Source organism: Ziziphus jujuba, chromosome 6, assembly GCF_031755915.1.
Source record: "Ziziphus jujuba cultivar Dongzao chromosome 6, ASM3175591v1".
Classification (NCBI taxonomy): Eukaryota; Viridiplantae; Streptophyta; class Magnoliopsida; order Rosales; family Rhamnaceae; genus Ziziphus; species Ziziphus jujuba.
The window spans coordinates 31,679,771-31,687,118 of NC_083384.1; the positions used below are offsets into that span (position 1 = coordinate 31,679,771).

General features: G+C 31.2%; 1 pseudogene; it reads right to left on the minus strand.

Moving 5' to 3' along the window:
- Positions 1-1,201, minus strand: LOC112490113 (sulfite exporter TauE/SafE family protein 2-like; annotated as a pseudogene).
- Positions 1,202-7,348: the final 6,147 nt, after the last annotated feature.

Sequence of the window (7,348 nt, forward strand, 5' to 3'; positions counted from 1 at the left end):
TATTACCTCAGGTAGTATTCCAACTTGTAGCAGAAGTGAACATATAAGCATTCCACCTCCAATTCCAAATTCACCAATTAAAACTCCTGCTAATAGTGTGCCATTACTGGTAAAGCCAGTTTGTTTGTTTCTACTACGCCTCCATTGGTGTCTTCTAGCTCGTCCTAATTTCACCAATTAATATTATTTAAAAAGTAAGTTAGAATTGTTAAATTGCAAAAAAATCGTCAATCACTTATGGAGAATTGTTAAATTGCAAAAAAATCGTCAATCACTTATGGCCCTCAAGTACGTAAATTAAGTACCTTGGGGTATAAATTTCGATGTGAAAGGCTGCTATCTTTTTGGTATAAGATCAGGCAGTATAAAGTATGCAATAGGAATTTGAAACGAGGAGATGATCCAATAAACCACTCCACAAGGCTCTATCGGTATAATACCCGGAAAAATGACTAATTTGGTTAGTTTTATAAATTTTAATTAAGACGTACTTCAGTAGGTCCATTATAATTATATATATATATATATATATATATATATTAATATATGTAGACACACACACACACACACACACACACACACACACACACACACACATATATTACCTGCCTGCCTTCATCTCGACGAAGAAGGTAGAGAAAACAAAAAGAACGCCAAACTAGAACTAACAGGACAAGTTTCATCGATGGAAATGTGATCAATTTAGAAATTCCTTGTGCACCCAAAAGGAGTTCAACCTTTTCATCAATATCATTTACATGATCATGAGCCACATTAATACTTCCGGCCAAATCATGATCTTCAGATTCTCCACGTGACGACGACGACCCATTTCTCCTCATCAACCGTTCTGATTCCTTTTCCCAACGCACCATGCCAGTTTTACAGGTCTTGGCGGTTGACCAAGCTAGAAAAACAACAAATAGTATAGTGATGAGCCACTCCGGGAACACAAGGTTGCATATAACACCAACACTCACTCCAAGAAACATAGAAGGCTGCAATTCAAGTGCTATGTCGAAGTCCATTAATGCCCTCGCACCATTTTTGGGACTTGTGGATAACAAATTGCAGAAAACATTTGCAACTGAGACCCCTGTGACCATGAAAGCTGTAAGGCTTGTGGCCTCTTAAGGTCTAATATGGGCATGAAGAGACCCCCACCGCCAATTCCACCAGCGCTGGACAAAGAGGCACATAGGAAAGCGTGCAATTCGGGCAATCACAGTAGAAACTGAAACTTTCATTTGGGTTTCCTTGAGGATATCTGAGATGGGTTGTGCTTCTTTGGCATTGGAATTATCCAAGGCAATGAAGATGATGAAGAAAACGATAAGTAGCCATGTACAGAAGTTTTGGCCCTTCATTTTCGTTTAAGTGTTTTTTGTTCATGAAAGTGTTAATTGTCAACCGAATTATATAGATATCACAAACATGCTGAAAGGAACACCCGAAGCGTCTGGAGACCACAAGTTGGATGCTAAATAAATATTTGTTTCGCTTCAATTTTTTTTTTTTTTTGGGTGAAATGTCTCGCTTCAATTTTTTTTTCCCTTTTTTTTTTTTTTTGTTTTTTGGGGTGATATGTCTCGCTTCAATTTTATTTTAGAAAATATGATTATTCTCTATATTCTAATTTATAACGAAGAAGAGATTTAAAGTCTAAAAATAATGGGCAAGAAAGCCTTTAATTAATTTTATATATTGACCATCTATTTTCTAATTATATAACAAATATGAAATATATTTAATTCACATTTGATTTTTCAAAAGCCAAATGTTTACCTGAGATCCAGTAGTAATAAAATAATGAAGTTTAATAGGAATTATATATATATATATATATATATATATATATATATATATATATATATATATATTTTATTTGATTTGTCAATTGCCAACATGACAATGTTAATTGGGTGTTGTAACTGGAAGTTGGATTTGTATGGTCTGAGGAAAAAATAAAAATAAAAATAAATAAATAAAAAGAATACAAGTGATATTGAAACTATAAAAGTTGGGTTTCTTTTATGTATTTGACATTATAATTATGTAGTTTTTAATTACTTGGTGCCTTCCCAAAATAATTCCTTGATTCCAAGTCAACTACTGCATATAATCGAAAAAAAAAAAAAAAAAGACTACTGCATATCTATCCATAGTACATAGCGTAACCAATTCACTCGTCAACATACGTGTTTTCAATTTTTAATTATTATTTTTTATTTTAAATAAAAAGTAAATTCGGGTAAGTTGCTTAGTTCTGGATACATTCTTCATATTAATTTTCTCAAAATAACGATAGCAGTATGGTGGACCTTAAAAAAGAAAAAAAAAAAAAGATTGGTTGACTTGGATCGTATGTGTATATATATATATATATATATATAAACAAGAAAAAAACTTAAAATTGGTCACAAAGAAATATGTTCTTCACGATGGATATGAAAGAGATTCAATTTAAAGACTGTAACTAATGTTATTGGTCTTGTGCTCAAAAGTTAGCAAGATTAGAGGTTGACGTTGAAATGAAAGATAGTGAATATGAGGTATTCATTAATTTGTTTTCTTAGAGGTTGACAGTTGAAATGAAAGATAGTAATTTGTTTTCTTAGAGGTTGATAGTTGAAATGAAAGATAGTGAATATGAGGTATTCATTAATTTGTTTTCTACTGCGATGTGGCTTCGGCTCTTCATGCTGAGGAGGAGATCAGAGGGGTAAAAAGACACTTCAGTCATCAATTTATAACGTTTGCTGAGCTTTTTTAATTTTTAAATTTTGTTTGTTCGTCCATTTTGGTTTTGGATTTTAAAAGCTCAAGCCTTAAGGTTGATTTCCAGAGTTGATAAAAGAGAAATTAATTAGTTGGAAATGGGGTCTGCTCAGTTGTGCTGGATGCAAATTTTCTTTTCTATTTATTTATTTTTGGGTTAAAGTAAAGTTCTTTTTCTCTTCTACATATGTAGTTCAATGGGTTATGTTTTCTGCCATTTTCTCAATCAAAGAACCCTGCTCCTGTTTCATTCAAAATCATGTCAGTAAAGCCCATTTTTATAAGAATCTTGACCGGGAAATATGGGGCCCATAGTGATCCTCATGGAGCTCCAATTGTTTCTTTCATTGGGCCTATTTATGTCAGAACCCAACTTCCTGATGGGTCCTACAGCTCCAAAACATGCACCAGTTGGCCATGAGCTCATATCATAAGCCTCCGTTAAGAAAGCTAAATATCATTGTCATATCATGGTCCATTTACTGAAAGTACTCTTGTAATATTGATAATTCCATGGAAATAATTAGTGGAAGCCCCTAGCTACATATAGTGCTTTTCTGTTAATTTGTTTCTTTTGTCAAAGATTAGGATAAATTTGTGAGAAGATTCTCTGCATACGGGCTGCAATAATTTGTAAACAGAAGTCTGTGAAGATCCGTTTTGAGATATCCTGCAAATTTATATCTTCAATGAAATTTCTTTAAAAAGCATTCTTTGAGCAATGCCATGCTTCTTAGCTACTCTCATTTCGCAGCCAATATATAATCAATTTGGTTATTTGCCCATCATTAGTGATATAGTGGCCACTTTTTTTTTTTCTTAATTTTTTTAATTTATAATTTTCTAATATAGATATAAGTAACTTATCAATTAAATCGATATTATGATCATATTTGAAACGTCCATTTTTAAACATATATATCTATATATATATATATATATATATATACACATGAATATGTGGATTTAAACATTTCCGGTCCATGGGTAAAGATAGAGTAAGCCACCAACAAAAGTCATCATTGCATGCTTTCTTATTTTCATAAGCTGATTAATTTAAACCCATGAAAATTGAAACTATAATTACGCAATTGTTTTTATTTTTTATGGAATAATATGTATGTATGTATGTATATATATATATATATATATACATATGCAACTATTTAAGCCATCTAAATAGACCTAATGGTGTCATCCTGTGCTCAGAGGATTTTCTTTTGAATAACATTATTCAGTCAAGTCTAAGTGGGCATGTTATTGGTGGAATGGTAAAACTAGGTGATGGAATTATCTACTCCCTTTAATTTTAAATAGATTGTAATCCTAATTTTTTTTTTTTAAAAAAATCTAAGTGGGCATGATTACTAATTCTCATTAATTTTCAAAATCTAATTAAATCAACTTTCAATGTCGTCATGATCTACGACATACCACAATTTTTAGGACATGTAATTATTTTTATTTTTATCATATCTATTTAATATGAAAAAAATATTCAATGAAAGACTATTCTAATTTACCAAAAAAAAAGTAAAGACTATTCTATTATATATAAAGCTATAAATTCTCTCTTACAAATGATGCAATGCGAATGTGGAAACTTGACAATTAAACCCTGCCAATAATATTTACCGGAAGAAAAGTAAAAGTTCACAATATAATAATCTCAACTCTCAAAAATCTAATCTCAAAATTTATATATATATATGATTTAATATTTTCAAAATCTGGTTCCTTTTTATTATTTTATTTTATTTTTTTAGTACAACACATATATCTTGTTTCTTAAATCAAAAGATTAGCTCAAATCTCGAGTCCTCATTGATGCCCTCGTTGATTCTGGCAATTACCCCAAACCATATGCATATATCATGATTATTTAGTGGACAATTTACACTACTTTTATAATTTCTAAATTGGATGACTTTGTGTGGTCCTAAATGGCATTTTTGAATTTAAGCGATAATATATGAACCAGTCCCTCTCCCCCTCCCCCACCCTCAAAGCTAGCTAAAGGAAAGCTACGAAGGAGGACAAAAACTTATCAATAATCCGTATTATAGGCACCATCTTACATATTTATCAACTTGTTATCAATTGACATGATATTGTTTTGGTGGGTTGCTTATGTATTTAAGTTATCTCAACCATACACGTGCTAATACATAAGTTGTTATCACAATCCATTGGGAATAATGTTTTTAAACATAAAATGAAAGTACAAGTTCGTAAATATTAAAGATGTAATATCAATTAATAATTTAAAATTATGAACTTAATTAAATAAGTGATAATTTTTAACAGTTGCCACATTAATAAAATTCCAGCATAAAATGTTAACTGTATTTCTAAATGATCAAAATTCATGAGTAAAATATTTAAAACATTTATATAAGAGACTTGACATATTAAAAATATTAAGCAATATTAAGCATATAGGGATGATGAGGGCAGAAAACTGTACGATCGAATAATTTGAAGTTGGCAAGATGATATCTAAGAGCTAGATTGATGGAGAAATACCTTCCAAGCAACGTCTCTAAAATCTTAAGAGTTAGTAACAGAAAATTAGGCATCAGTTCTCATAGGTTGGGCGGTGCAATGAGGACAAAATGAAGCGAAGTTAGCCAAGTGAAACCACAAGCAAATACAAACCCTAGTTAAACAACGAACAGGAGGAGTCTACACATAAGCTAATGGGTTCAAAGATATATACGTATAAAGAGATCTAGTTTGTTTGTGTCCTAAAAGCACAATGATTTGGACTAGACAAAGATACGATCTTACAAAAGCGGACAACTTATGAATCACGAACTTATATGGGTTGGAGTAACGGACAAAGTGATTCTCAACGCATTTGTGTCTTTCAGTCCACGCGGAATTCACGTGCTCTCGTCTAGTTGTCTATGATAAGTGATTGTCGTATTTATTTTAAGGGTCAGAAATTGAAATGACTCAGACACTGATGCTTCATTCCTCATCACAAATAGGTGCCTACACTCGGCCATTGCATGTACTTGTCTTGGAGATGCATGATAGCTATCGTTGCAAAGGCAACCAACAAAATCATTTATAATAGCTTAATTCTTAACTCCTTCAATGAGAAAAAATCCATACGTTAATTTCTCTCATAACACTCTCTATCTCTCTCCCTCTCTCATTCTTTAAACCCACTTGCTACTCTATATAAGATATAAAACAACCAGCCTAGCTAGCTAGTTCTTTACTTTGTCTAGGACATTTTATGTTCAATGAATAGTTTTCTTTTTGTCCCTCCCACCAAAAGAAAACAAAAAATCTTTAGATTCCAAATGGAGAGGGCCATCATATACAATTTCTCATATATATATATATATATGATATTGTATTTGTTGATCAATCAATTTGATGCATATATATATATAGTTGTAAAAGTAGCTCCATTGGTTATTGGTGATTAAAATATTGACCTAGGTAGAGCTGGTCTTTAATGACTTATTATATCAGTTTCTATACATTAATAAAAGGCTGCATGCATTAACTAGTATTTTTACATTTAAAAACTTGAAGTTTTTAGCTAGATATTGGACACCTTTGTCAACATTTTAGTATCTCAATTTGTCATTTTCATCGAAACATGGCCAATTTTGAAGGTTGGGAGTGATCGAGCGTGGCCATTTCTTCGGACTTATCCAATTTCAATAATTTACATGTTATCCATTTCATGTAATCGATCTCTACTACCTACGAAAGTTTCATGTAGTATGTTGTATTACACATTATACATAAATTTTCTATTGGAGACAGCTGTGAAAATTTTATATAAATGTTGCCATAAAAAATTTCAAGTTTCTTTCAAAATATAAGGATTCGATCCTTTTGAGAATATTTACAATCTGGCCTCGTCTTATATCTCCTCTTGTTTTTTTAATAGGTAGGCTTATTTGTACGTACATGTACTATTGTAATAACTATGAATGTTTGAATATTCGATTTGGAATACTCTATGACAATTATTTTTATTTTTATTATTTCATTTGTTTTTACAGGGTATAGTGCATATTTATATTGAGAAGTTGTGTGTGCACAATGTATCACAACTCTTTAGAGTATTTCAGAAATAATGACCGCACGACGAAAATACAACACGTGCTAGGCATTATTGAGAGAAGTATCTTAGCACAATGCACATCAAAACACAATGCAAATTATATACATCCAAATTTAAGAAGATAAGCTGTTTCTTTAAGCAACGACTCTGAATTTTAATCATTTCATTTTAAACATAAAAATAAGCAAGCTAAGAGTTCTAAGGGGTTTTTTCATTTTCTTTTTTTTTTTTTTTTTTGAGAAAAAAAAATAGACCATTTAAATACAAAATCGTATAGCCACCCAACTCCACAAACTTCCATAATTACAGGGAAAAAAAAAATTAAAAAAGTATAAAATCTTAAAATTTAGTTTACCATTCTCTCTCTCTCTCTCTCTCTATATATATATATATGTATGTATGTATGCCAAGTTGCCAATGGCAATAGTCATCTTCATGTCAGATTATGGTCAAATTTCTTACTTATGAGCATATTCA